The sequence below is a fragment of the Lissotriton helveticus genome, chromosome 1_2 (genome assembly GCF_964261635.1).
Source record: "Lissotriton helveticus chromosome 1_2, aLisHel1.1, whole genome shotgun sequence".
Classification (NCBI taxonomy): domain Eukaryota; kingdom Metazoa; phylum Chordata; class Amphibia; order Caudata; family Salamandridae; genus Lissotriton; species Lissotriton helveticus.
Genome location: NC_136058.1, coordinates 430,048,056 through 430,061,039, shown reverse-complemented (window position 1 = coordinate 430,061,039; position 12,984 = coordinate 430,048,056).

Below are 12,984 nucleotides of genomic sequence, written 5' to 3'. Positions count from 1 at the left end.
GAAAACATCATCTTGATTCTCATCTTGGACGCAATTAATGTTATCCTGTTCAATATCTTGTAAGTAGTTAACTTTAGCCTTGAAATTCCGACATACTCTGGTAAAATGTCCTTTCTTTTTACAGTTGGTACAAATTTTGTCAAGAGCAGGACACCATTTGTAATTGGCTAAATGAGTAGAAGACCCACACCTAAAGCATGCAAATTTTTTCGGGTCATTATTTCTTTCAAAACTTTTTTCATTTCCTTTCTTACTGGGATAGGAAGAAACATTTGTTACTTTATTATCACTCTTGAATTTAGACATGTCACCCTTATTTACAGCATTAATGGAATTAGACTCAGAGTCATTCTTTTCATTCCTGACCTCACGAATGCACTGATCAGAAATTTCTACACCCCTAGCGACCTCAATAGCATTCTTTAAAGAAGTGCTTCCAGATGACCATAGTTTCTCTTGGATTTTCTTTGATTTTGTCTTCATGAGAATCTGATCACGTAACACTTGGTCATATGTCATGCTCTCAAATTCACATGTGACAGCCAACCCTCTTAGAGCTGATACATATTGGTCAATGGATTCATCACTTTTCTGAGCCCTTGAATAAAACTTGAACCTTTCCATCACTACGTTAATTTTCCTCCCAAATCTCTCTTGCATTTGTTTGACAGCACATTGGTAAACCCCCATATCACCAGCGTTCTCAATTTTAGGAAGATTTTTAAATTCTCTTAATCCTACAGCACCTAATCTATGTTTAAGTAATGACACTTTCCTTTCTTGTGAAGACTCCTCTTCAGCTAAAACTTCTACATAAGCTTCAAACATGTCTAACCATAAGTCCCATGCAATGGGAGGTTCACCAGATTCTGCTAGAAAAAATGGTGGTGGATGAATTGAAGACATTTCAATGAAGTATACGTTATAACCATACAAAAAAACTTCTTTTGTAAGTACTTGCGCAAAAAGTTCACCAAAGTTCAGAATGGAATAATAATATTTGACTTCTTCTAATTATGTTGCTCACTCAACTGCTAATGCTTGCGCAAATAGTTCGCCAAAGTTCAAAATTAGAATGGTACTTAACCTCTGGTTGTGTTGCTTAACAGTTCGCCGGTTACACGGTGTTAAAACTGGTAATTTGCAGAGAAAAAAAAACAACCGGCGTTAAAATTTTCACTCACAATACTGTTAATTTGCTTCTTTCCCAAAGCGCGTTATTTCCTTAGCGCATCTCGTACTTGGTGTGTTGCTCCGTAAACGCGTTGCTATGCAACGAAAGCAACAGAGATGGCCGCTGTACGTAGCAATCAGCGTGAGCGTGTTGACGATACTACGTGGTGACACTCGACGTAGTACTGACGTTGTAGCATTACTTGCCTGGAAACAACCCGCGCGAGCTGCTGCCGGTTCAGAGAACAACTTGAAAGATGCACTATAAGAAATAGTGTATTTGAAGGTAAAAACAATTCCTTTTTTTTTTTAAAAGAAAAGCATACCAATTCGTCGAGGAGATCGCCGCTTGGTTTAGTTGAATTGTATCGTTTTGAAGGTAGTTGAGCAACAGTTGAATGAACAATAAAGTTAAAATAGTAAAAAAAAATTTGTGCTCAATGTTGCTGTCGCTGAATCCCGCTCGTCGCCATATATTGTAAGTAGATACACGCAGACAGGGTTGCTTGTCAGTCTTCTCCTTTATTAGATAGTATCAGGTAATACAGCAACATGAACACCGGACCTCCTCCGCCTCTCCCTCCAGCAACTGCCTCCCACCTGCATTCTACAATTGCTCTACCACGCACTCCACACTCACACTCCATGCACGCTCTACACTAGCATACCATACACGCGCCACACACACACACGCGCCACACATACAATACGTACACGAATACCACACCAGGCAGCGGCTTGAGGCAGTCCTGGGCATCCATGTGTGGTGTCTGCTACAAAGAGGAAGCCAGGCAGCGGCTTGAGGCAGTCCTGGGCATCCATGTGTGGTGTCTGCTACAAAGAGGAAGCCAGGCAGCGGCTTGAGGCAGTCCTGGGCATCCATGTGTGGTGTCTGCTACGAAGAGGAAGCCAGGCAGCGGCTTGAGGGAGTCCTAGGCATCCATGTGTGGTGTCTGCTACAAAGAGGAAGCCAGGCAGCGGCTTGAGGCAGTCCTGGGCATCCATGTGTGGTGTCTGCTACGAAGAGGAAGCCAGGCAGCGGCTTGAGGCAGTCCTAGGCATCCATGTGTGGTGTCTGCTACGAAGAGGAAGCCAGCAGCGGCTTGAGGCAGTCCTGGGCATCCATGTGTGGTGTCTGCTACGAAGAGGAAGCCAGGCAGCGGCTTGAGGCAGTCCTGGGCATCCATGTGTGGTGTCTGCTACAAAGAGGAAGCCAGGCAGCGGCTTGAGGCAGTCCTGGGCGTCCATGTGTGGTGTCTGCTACAAAGAGGAAGCCAGCAGCGGCTTGAGGCAGTCCTGGGCATCCATGTGTGGTGTCTGCTACGAAGAGGAAGCCAGGCAGCCGCTTGAGGCAGTCCTGGGCATCCATGTGTGGTGTCTGCTAGAAAGAGGAAGCCAGGCAGCGGCTTGAGGCAGTCCTGGGCATCCATGTGTGGTGTCTGCTACAAAGAGGAAGCCAGGCAGCGGCTTGAGGCAGTCCTGGGCATCCATGTGTGGTGTCTGCTACAAAGAGGAAGCCAGGCAACGCTTGAGGCAGTCCTGGGCATCCATGTGTGGTGTCTGCTACAAAGAGGAAGCCAGGCAGCGGCTTGAGGCAGTCCTGGGCATCCATGTGTGGTGTCTGCTAGAAAGAGGAAGCCAGGCAGCGGCTTGAGGCAGTCCTGGGCATCCATGTCTGGTGTCTGCTACAAAGAGGAAGCCAGGCAACGCTTGAGGCAGTCCTGGGCATCCATGTGTGGTGTCTGCTACAAAGAGGAAGCCAGGCAGCGGCTTGAGGCAGTCCTGGGCATCCATGTGTGGTGTCTGCTACAAAGAGGAAGCCAGGCAGCTGCTTGAGGCAGTCCTGGGCATCCATGTGTGGTGTCTGCTACAAAGAGGAAGCCAGGCAGCGGCTTGAGGCAGTCCTGGGCATCCATGTGTGGTGTCTGCTACAAAGAGGAAGCCAGGCAGCGGCTTGAGGCAGTCCTGGGCATCCATGTGTGGTGTCTGCTACAAAGAGGAAGCCAGGCAACGCTTGAGGCAGTCCTGGGCATCCATGTGTGGTGTCTGCTACAAAGAGGAAGCCAGGCAGCGGCTTGAGGCAGTCCTGGGCATCCATGTGTGGTGTCTGCTAGAAAGAGGAAGCCAGGCAGCGGCTTGAGGCAGTCCTGGGCATCCATGTCTGGTGTCTGCTACAAAGAGGAAGCCAGGCAACGCTTGAGGCAGTCCTGGGCATCCATGTGTGGTGTCTGCTACAAAGAGGAAGCCAGGCAGCGGCTTGAGGCAGTCCTGGGCATCCATGTGTGGTGTCTGCTACAAAGAGGAAGCCAGGCAGCTGCTTGAGGCAGTCCTGGGCATCCATGTGTGGTGTCTGCTACAAAGAGGAAGCCAGGCAGCGGCTTGAGGCAGTCCTGGGCATCCATGTGTGGTGTCTGCTACAAAGAGGAAGCCAGGCAGCGGCTTGAGGCAGTCCTGGGCATCCATGTGTGGTGTCTGCTACAAAGAGGAAGCCAGGCAGCGGCTTGAGGCAGTCCTGGGCATCCATGTGTGGTGTCTGCTAGAAAGAGGAAGCCAGGCAGCGGCTTGAGGCAGTCCTGGGCATCCATGTGTGGTGTCTGCTAGAAAGAGGAAGCCAGGCAGCGGCTTGAGGCAGTCCTGGGCATCCATGTGTGGTGTCTGCTAGAAAGAGGAAGCCAGGCAGCGGCTTGAGGCAGTCCTGGGCATCCATGTGTGGTGTCTGCTACGAAAAGGAAGCCAGGCAGCGGCTTGAGGCAGTCCTGGGCATCCATGTGTGGTGTCTGCTACAAAGAGGAAGCCAGGCAGCGGCTTGAGGCAGTCCTGGGCATCCATGTGTGGTGTCTGCTAGAAAGAGGAAGCCAGGCAGCGGTTCGAGGCAGTCCTGGGCATCCATGTGTGGTGTCTGCTACGAAGAGGAAGCCAGGCAGCGGCTTGAGGCAGTCCTGGGCATCCATGTGTGGTTTCTGCTAGAAAGAGGAAGCCAGGCAGCGGCTTGAGGCAGTCCTAGGCATCCATGTGTGGTGTCTGCTACGAAGAGGAAGCCAGGCAGCGGCTTGAGGCAGTCCTAGGCATCCATGTGTGGTGTCTGCTACGAAGAGGAAGCCAGGCAGCGGCTTGAGGCAGTCCTAGGCATCCATGTGTGGTGTCTGCTACAAAGAGGAAGCCAGGCAGCCGCTTGAGGCAGTCCTGGGCATCCATGTGTGGTGTCTGCTAGAAAGAGGAAGCCAGGCAGCGGCTTGAGGCAGTCCTGGGCATCCATGTGTGGTGTCTGCTACAAAGAGGAAGCCAGGCAGCGGCTTGAGGCAGTCCTGGGCGTCCATGTGTGGTGTCTGCTACAAAGAGGAAGCCAGCAGCGGCTTGAGGCAGTCCTGGGCGTCCATGTGTGGTGTCTGCTACAAAGAGGAAGCCAGCAGCGGCTTGAGGCAGTCCTGGGCATCCATGTGTGGTGTCTGCTACGAAGAGGAAGCCAGGCAGCGGCTTGAGGCAGTCCTGGGCATCCATGTGTGGTGTCTGCTACAAAGAGGAAGCCAGCAGCGGCTTGAGGCAGTCCTGGGCATCCATGTGTGGTGTCTGCTACGAAGAGGAAGCCAGGCAGCGGCTTGAGGCAGTCCTGGGCATCCATGTGTGGTGTCTGCTACAAAGAGGCAGCCAGGCAGCGGCTTGAGGCAGTCCTGGGCATCCATGTGTGGTGTCTGCTACAAAGAGGAAGCCAGGCAGCGGCTTGAGGCAGTCCTGGGCATCCATGTGTGGTGTCTGCTACAAAGAGGAAGCCAGGCAACGCTTGAGGCAGTCCTGGGCATCCATGTGTGGTGTCTGCTACAAAGAGGAAGCCAGGCAGCGGCTTGAGGCAGTCCTAGGCATCCATGTGTGGTGTCTGCTACAAAGAGGAAGCCAGGCAGCGGCTTGAGGCAGTCCTGGGCATCCATGTGTGGTGTCTGCTAGAAAGAGGAAGCCAGGCAGCGGCTTGAGGCAGTCCTGGGCATCCATGTGTGGTGTCTGCTACAAAGAGGAAGCCAGGCAACGCTTGAGGCAGTCCTGGGCATCCATGTGTGGTGTCTGCTACAAAGAGGAAGCCAGCAGCGGCTTGAGGCAGTCCTGGGCATCCATGTGTGGTGTCTGCTACAAAGAGGAAGCCAGCAGCGGCTTGAGGCAGTCCTGGGCATCCATGTGTGGTGTCTGCTACAAAGAGGAAGCCAGGCAGCGGCTTGAGGCAGTCCTGGGCATCCATGTGTGGTGTCTGCTACAAAGAGGAAGCCAGGCAGCCGCTTGAGGCAGTCCTGGGCATCCATGTGTGGTGTCTGCTACAAAGAGGAAGCCAGGCAACGCTTGAGGCAGTCCTGGGCATCCATGTGTGGTGTCTGCCACAAAGAGGAAGCCAGGCAGCGGCTTGAGGCAGTCCTAGGCATCCATGTGTGGTGTCTGCTACGAAGAGGAAGCCAGGCAGCGGCTTGAGGCAGTCCTGGGCATCCATGTGTGGTGTCTGCTACGAAGAGGAAGCCAGGCAGCGGCTTGAGGCAGTCCTAGGCATCCATGTGTGGTGTCTGCTGCAAAGAGGAAGCCAGGCAGCGGCTTGAGGCAGTCCTGGGCATCCATGTGTGGTGTCTGCTACAAAGAGGAAGCCAGCAGCGGCTTGAGGCAGTCCTGGGCATCCATGTGTGGTGTCTGCTACAAAGAGGAAGCCAGGCAGCGGCTTGAGGCAGTCCCGGGCATCCATGTGTGGTGTCTGCTACAAAGAGGAAGCCAGCAGCGGCTTGAGGCAGTCCTGGGCATCCATGTTTGGTGTCTGCTACAAAGAGAAAGCCAGGCAGCGGCTTGAGGCAGTCCTAGGCATTCATGTGTGGTGTCTGCTACAAAGAGGAAGCCAGGCAGCGGCTTGAGGCAGTCCTGGGCATCCATGTGTGGTGTCTGCTACGAAGAGGAAGCCAGGCAGCGGCTTGAGGCAGTCCTAGGCATCCATGTGTGGTGTCTGCTAGAAAGAGGAAGCCAGGCAGCGGCTTGAGGCAGTCCTGGGCATCCATGTGTGGTGTCTGCTACGAAGAGGAAGCCAGGCAGCGGCTTGAGGCAGTCCTGGGCATCCATGTGTGGTGTCTGCTACGAAGAGGAAGCCAGGCAGCGGCTTGAGGCAGTCCTGGGCATCCATGTGTGGTGTCTGCTACGAAGAGGAAGCCAGGCAGCGGCTTGAGGCAGTCCTGGGCATCCATGTGTGGTGTCTGCTAGAAAGAGGAAGCCAGGCAGCGGCTTGAGGCAGTCCTGGGCATCCATGTGTGGTGTCTGCTACGAAGAGGAAGCCAGGCAGCGGCTTGAGGCAGTCCTGGGCATCCATGTGTGGTGTCTGCTACAAAGAGGAAGCCAGGCAGCGGCTTGAGGCAGTCCTGGGCGTCCATGTGTGGTGTCTGTTACAAAGAGGAAGCCAGCAGCGGCTTGAGGCAGTCCTGGGCATCCATGTGTGGTGTCTGCTACGAAGAGGAAGCCAGGCAGCGGCTTGAGGCAGTCCTGGGCATCCATGTGTGGTGTCTGCTACAAAGAGGAAGCCAGGCAGCGGCTTGAGGCAGTCCCGGGCATCCATGTGTGGTGTCTGCTACAAAGAGGAAGCCAGCAGCGGCTTGAGGCAGTCCTAGGCATCCATGTGTGGTGTCTGCTACGAAGAGGAAGCCAGGCAGCGGCTTGAGGCAGTCCTGGGCATCCATGTGTGGTGTCTGCTACAAAGAGGAAGCCAGGCAACGCTTGAGGCAGTCCTGGGCATCCATGTGTGGTGTCTGCTACAAAGAGGAAGACAGGCAGCGGCTTGAGGCAGTCCTAGGCATCCATGTGTGGTGTCTGCTACAAAGAGGAAGCCAGGCAGCGGCTTGAGGCAGTCCTGGGCATCCATGTGTGGTGTCAGCTACAAAGAGGAAGCCAGGCAGAGGCTTGAGGCAGTCCTGGGCATCCATGTGTGGTGTCTGCTACAAAGAGGAAGCCAGGCAGCGGCTTGAGGCAGTCCTGGGCATCCATGTGTGGTGTCTGCTACGAAGAGGAAGCCAGGCAGCGGCTTGAGGCAGTCCTAGGCATCCATGTGTGGTGTCTGCTACAAAGAGGAAGCCAGGCAGCGGCTTGAGGCAGTCCTAGGCATCCATGTGTGGTGTCTGCTACGAAGAGGAAGCCAGCAGCGGCTTGAGGCAGTCCTGGGCATCCATGTGTGGTGTCTGCTACGAAGAGGAAGCCAGGCAGCGGCTTGAGGCAGTCCTGGGCATCCATGTGTGGTGTCTGCTACAAAGAGGAAGCCAGGCAGCGGCTTGAGGCAGTCCTGGGCGTCCATGTGTGGTGTCTGCTACAAAGAGGAAGCCAGCAGCGGCTTGAGGCAGTCCTGGGCATCCATGTGTGGTGTCTGCTACGAAGAGGAAGCCAGGCAGCCGCTTGAGGCAGTCCTGGGCATCCATGTGTGGTGTCTGCTACAAAGAGGAAGCCAGGCAGCGGCTTGAGGCAGTCCTGGGCATCCATGTGTGGTGTCTGCTAGAAAGAGGAAGCCGGGCAGCGGCTTGAGGCAGTCCTGGGCATCCATGTCTGGTGTCTGCTACAAAGAGGAAGCCAGGCAACGCTTGAGGCAGTCCTGGGCATCCATGTGTGGTGTCTGCTACGAAGAGGAAGCCAGGCAGCGGCTTGAGGCAGTCCCGGGCATCCATGTGTGGTGTCTGCTACAAAGAGGAAGCCAGGCAGCGGCTTGAGGCAGTCCTGGGCATCCATGTGTGGTGTCTGCTACAAAGAGGAAGCCAGCAGCGGCTTGAGGCAGTCCTGGGCATCCATGTGTGGTGTCTGCTACAAAGAGGAAGCCAGGCAGCGGCTTGAGGCAGTCCCGGGCATCCATGTGTGGTGTCTGCTACAAAGAGGAAGCCAGCAGCGGCTTGAGGCAGTCCTGGGCATCCATGTTTGGTGTCTGCTACAAAGAGAAAGCCAGGCAGCGGCTTGAGGCAGTCCTAGGCATTCATGTGTGGTGTCTGCTTCGAAGAGGAAGCCAGGCAGCGGCTTGAGGCAGTCCTGGGCATCCATGTGTGGTGTCTGCTACGAAGAGGAAGCCAGGCAGCGGCTTGAGGCAGTCCTAGGCATCCATGTGTGGTGTCTGCTACGAAGAGGAAGCCAGGCAGCGGCTTGAGGCAGTCCTAGGCATCCATGTGTGGTGTCTGCTACAAAGAGGAAGCCAGGCAGCCGCTTGAGGCAGTCCTGGGCATCCATGTGTGGTGTCTGCTAGAAAGAGGAAGCCAGGCAGCGGCTTGAGGCAGTCCTGGGCATCCATGTGTGGTGTCTGCTACAAAGAGGAAGCCAGGCAGCGGCTTGAGGCAGTCCTGGGCGTCCATGTGTGGTGTCTGCTACAAAGAGGAAGCCAGCAGCGGCTTGAGGCAGTCCTGGGCGTCCATGTGTGGTGTCTGCTACAAAGAGGAAGCCAGCAGCGGCTTGAGGCAGTCCTGGGCATCCATGTGTGGTGTCTGCTACAAAGAGGAAGCCAGGCAGCGGCTTGAGGCAGTCCTGGGCGTCCATGTGTGGTGTCTGCTACAAAGAGGAAGCCAGCAGCGGCTTGAGGCAGTCCTGGGCATCCATGTGTGGTGTCTGCTACGAAGAGGAAGCCAGGCAGCGGCTTGAGGCAGTCCTGGGCATCCATGTGTGGTGTCTGCTACAAAGAGGAAGCCAGCAGCGGCTTGAGGCAGTCCTGGGCATCCATGTGTGGTGTCTGCTACGAAGAGGAAGCCAGGCAGCGGCTTGAGGCAGTCCTGGGCATCCATGTGTGGTGTCTGCTACAAAGAGGCAGCCAGGCAGCGGCTTGAGGCAGTCCTGGGCATCCATGTGTGGTGTCTGCTACAAAGAGGAAGCCAGGCAGCGGCTTGAGGCAGTCCTGGGCATCCATGTGTGGTGTCTGCTACAAAGAGGAAGCCAGGCAACGCTTGAGGCAGTCCTGGGCATCCATGTGTGGTGTCTGCTACAAAGAGGAAGCCAGGCAGCGGCTTGAGGCAGTCCTAGGCATCCATGTGTGGTGTCTGCTACAAAGAGGAAGCCAGGCAGCGGCTTGAGGCAGTCCTGGGCATCCATGTGTGGTGTCTGCTAGAAAGAGGAAGCCAGGCAGCGGCTTGAGGCAGTCCTGGGCATCCATGTGTGGTGTCTGCTACAAAGAGGAAGCCAGGCAACGCTTGAGGCAGTCCTGGGCATCCATGTGTGGTGTCTGCTACAAAGAGGAAGCCAGCAGCGGCTTGAGGCAGTCCTGGGCATCCATGTGTGGTGTCTGCTACAAAGAGGAAGCCAGCAGCGGCTTGAGGCAGTCCTGGGCATCCATGTGTGGTGTCTGCTACAAAGAGGAAGCCAGGCAGCGGCTTGAGGCAGTCCTGGGCATCCATGTGTGGTGTCTGCTACAAAGAGGAAGCCAGGCAGCCGCTTGAGGCAGTCCTGGGCATCCATGTGTGGTGTCTGCTACAAAGAGGAAGCCAGGCAACGCTTGAGGCAGTCCTGGGCATCCATGTGTGGTGTCTGCCACAAAGAGGAAGCCAGGCAGCGGCTTGAGGCAGTCCTAGGCATCCATGTGTGGTGTCTGCTACGAAGAGGAAGCCAGGCAGCGGCTTGAGGCAGTCCTGGGCATCCATGTGTGGTGTCTGCTACGAAGAGGAAGCCAGGCAGCGGCTTGAGGCAGTCCTAGGCATCCATGTGTGGTGTCTGCTGCAAAGAGGAAGCCAGGCAGTGGCTTGAGGCAGTCCTGGGCATCCATGTGTGGTGTCTGCTACAAAGAGGAAGCCAGCAGCGGCTTGAGGCAGTCCTGGGCATTCATGTGTGGTGTCTGCTACAAAGAGGAAGCCAGGCAGCGGCTTGAGGCAGTCCCGGGCATCCATGTGTGGTGTCTGCTACAAAGAGGAAGCCAGCAGCGGCTTGAGGCAGTCCTGGGCATCCATGTTTGGTGTCTGCTACAAAGAGAAAGCCAGGCAGCGGCTTGAGGCAGTCCTAGGCATTCATGTGTGGTGTCTGCTACAAAGAGGAAGCCAGGCAGCGGCTTGAGGCAGTCCTGGGCATCCATGTGTGGTGTCTGCTACGAAGAGGAAGCCAGGCAGCGGCTTGAGGCAGTCCTAGGCATCCATGTGTGGTGTCTGCTAGAAAGAGGAAGCCAGGCAGCGGCTTGAGGCAGTCCTGGGCATCCATGTGTGGTGTCTGCTACGAAGAGGAAGCCAGGCAGCGGCTTGAGGCAGTCCTGGGCATCCATGTGTGGTGTCTGCTACGAAGAGGAAGCCAGGCAGCGGCTTGAGGCAGTCCTGGGCATCCATGTGTGGTGTCTGCTACAAAGAGGAAGCCAGGCAGCGGCTTGAGGCAGTCCTGGGCATCCATGTGTGGTGTCTGCTAGAAAGAGGAAGCCAGGCAGCGGCTTGAGGCAGTCCTGGGCATCCATGTGTGGTGTCTGCTACGAAGAGGAAGCCAGGCAGCGGCTTGAGGCAGTCCTGGGCATCCATGTGTGGTGTCTGCTACAAAGAGGAAGCCAGGCAGCGGCTTGAGGCAGTCCTGGGCGTCCATGTGTGGTGTCTGTTACAAAGAGGAAGCCAGCAGCGGCTTGAGGCAGTCCTGGGCATCCATGTGTGGTGTCTGCTACGAAGAGGAAGCCAGGCAGCGGCTTGAGGCAGTCCTGGGCATCCATGTGTGGTGTCTGCTACAAAGAGGAAGCCAGGCAGCGGCTTGAGGCAGTCCCGGGCATCCATGTGTGGTGTCTGCTACAAAGAGGAAGCCAGCAGCGGCTTGAGGCAGTCCTAGGCATCCATGTGTGGTGTCTGCTACGAAGAGGAAGCCAGGCAGCGGCTTGAGGCAGTCCTGGGCATCCATGTGTGGTGTCTGCTACAAAGAGGAAGCCAGGCAACGCTTGAGGCAGTCCTGGGCATCCATGTGTGGTGTCTGCTACAAAGAGGAAGACAGGCAGCGGCTTGAGGCAGTCCTAGGCATCCATGTGTGGTGTCTGCTACAAAGAGGAAGCCAGGCAGCGGCTTGAGGCAGTCCTGGGCATCCATGTGTGGTGTCAGCTACAAAGAGGAAGCCAGGCAGAGGCTTGAGGCAGTCCTGGGCATCCATGTGTGGTGTCTGCTACAAAGAGGAAGCCAGGCAGCGGCTTGAGGCAGTCCTGGGCATCCATGTGTGGTGTCTGCTATGAAGAGGAAGCCAGGCAGCGGCTTGAGGCAGTCCTAGGCATCCATGTGTGGTGTCTGCTACAAAGAGGAAGCCAGGCAGCGGCTTGAGGCAGTCCTGGGCATCCATGTGTGGTGTCTGCTACGAAGAGGAAGCCAGGCAGCGGCTTGAGGCAGTCCTAGGCATCCATGTGTGGTGTCTGCTACGAAGAGGAAGCCAGCAGCGGCTTGAGGCAGTCCTGGGCATCCATGTGTGGTGTCTGCTACGAAGAGGAAGCCAGGCAGCGGCTTGAGGCAGTCCTGGGCATCCATGTGTGGTGTCTGCTACAAAGAGGAAGCCAGGCAGCGGCTTGAGGCAGTCCTGGGCGTCCATGTGTGGTGTCTGCTACAAAGAGGAAGCCAGCAGCGGCTTGAGGCAGTCCTGGGCATCCATGTGTGGTGTCTGCTACGAAGAGGAAGCCAGGCAGCCGCTTGAGGCAGTCCTGGGCATCCATGTGTGGTGTCTGCTACAAAGAGGAAGCCAGGCAGCGGCTTGAGGCAGTCCTGGGCATCCATGTGTGGTGTCTGCTAGAAAGAGGAAGCCGGGCAGCGGCTTGAGGCAGTCCTGGGCATCCATGTCTGGTGTCTGCTACAAAGAGGAAGCCAGGCAACGCTTGAGGCAGTCCTGGGCATCCATGTGTGGTGTCTGCTACGAAGAGGAAGCCAGGCAGCGGCTTGAGGCAGTCCCGGGCATCCATGTGTGGTGTCTGCTACAAAGAGGAAGCCAGGCAGCGGCTTGAGGCAGTCCTGGGCATCCATGTGTGGTGTCTGCTACAAAGAGGAAGCCAGCAGCGGCTTGAGGCAGTCCTGGGCATCCATGTGTGGTGTCTGCTACAAAGAGGAAGCCAGGCAGCGGCTTGAGGCAGTCCCGGGCATCCATGTGTGGTGTCTGCTACAAAGAGGAAGCCAGCAGCGGCTTGAGGCAGTCCTGGGCATCCATGTTTGGTGTCTGCTACAAAGAGAAAGCCAGGCAGCGGCTTGAGGCAGTCCTAGGCATTCATGTGTGGTGTCTGCTACAAAGAGGAAGCCAGGCAGCGGCTTGAGGCAGTCCTGGGCATCCATGTGTGGTGTCTGCTACGAAGAGGAAGCCAGGCAGCGGCTTGAGGCAGTCCTAGGCATCCATGTGTGGTGTCTGCTAGAAAGAGGAAGCCAGGCAGCGGCTTGAGGCAGTCCTGGGCATCCATGTGTGGTGTCTGCTACGAAGAGGAAGCCAGGCAGCGGCTTGAGGCAGTCCTGGGCATCCATGTGTGGTGTCTGCTACGAAGAGGAAGCCAGGCAGCGGCTTGAGGCAGTCCTGGGCATCCATGTGTGGTGTCTGCTACAAAGAGGAAGCCAGGCAGCGGCTTGAGGCAGTCCTGGGCATCCATGTGTGGTGTCTGCTAGAAAGAGGAAGCCAGGCAGCGGCTTGAGGCAGTCCTGGGCATCCATGTGTGGTGTCTGCTACGAAGAGGAAGCCAGGCAGCGGCTTGAGGCAGTCCTGGGCATCCATGTGTGGTGTCTGCTACAAAGAGGAAGCCAGGCAGCGGCTTGAGGCAGTCCTGGGCGTCCATGTGTGGTGTCTGTTACAAAGAGGAAGCCAGCAGCGGCTTGAGGCAGTCCTGGGCATCCATGTGTGGTGTCTGCTACGAAGAGGAAGCCAGGCAGCGGCTTGAGGCAGTCCTGG